Below are 768 nucleotides of genomic sequence, written 5' to 3'. Positions count from 1 at the left end.
AACTACAAACACCAGTAGTTGAACTATCACAATATTTTACCGCCACTCGATAGTCGATCCACACTACAGTCAGCATCCATAAATGTAATTACAGGCAACATCCAATGATAAAAAATATTCCCTACTTAGTTTAATAGCAACGTGATTTATAGTCTGTGCTGGTTAAGAACAAAATTCTCTCACTACATGTGCATAAGTTATATGTATTTATGTCTACAAGCAACGTGAATTTCACGCTTATATATACACAAGCTCGGGTGTTTTCTCACCACAAAAATTTCCATCTGAAGGCTCGAAAATAAAAGATTACAACGTCCTTTCAGTCTTACAGCACACCCTCCTGCATTCTTAGGTGATTGTACAAGTGCCACAAGTTATGTGCATCCAGGGCAAAGAGCATCCACTCTAGATCAGTTACTATCTCTAGAGCTCCCGAAGTATTAACTGTAATATTCAGTTATTAGTGGTATCTCCTAGTAATAACTTACAATCCTGCCAACTGCAAAAGTTCTAGGCATTATATCTAATAACATCCTATTTACATCACTAGAGTGTAACGTATTGTTGCGTCAGCGAGTCACATGACTACTGTGACGCCACGTTTCTAGAACTATCCTGTACTTTGGCGAATGCTCTAGTAATTACTAGATATAGGGTAGTCGGGTATATAAAAGAGGTGACAACGTGACGGGGGGATATTGTAATGTGTGTGTAAATAGTGAGTAATTGATCTGCGGTCAGAAGTATTATTGACGTTCGTTGTTATAG

This window comes from Limulus polyphemus, unplaced genomic scaffold (genome assembly GCF_000517525.1).
Source record: "Limulus polyphemus unplaced genomic scaffold, Limulus_polyphemus-2.1.2 Scaffold259, whole genome shotgun sequence".
Classification (NCBI taxonomy): Eukaryota; Metazoa; Arthropoda; class Merostomata; order Xiphosura; family Limulidae; genus Limulus; species Limulus polyphemus.
The sequence above is the reverse complement of the archived record's forward strand: the minus strand, read 5'-3'. Positions refer to the sequence as shown.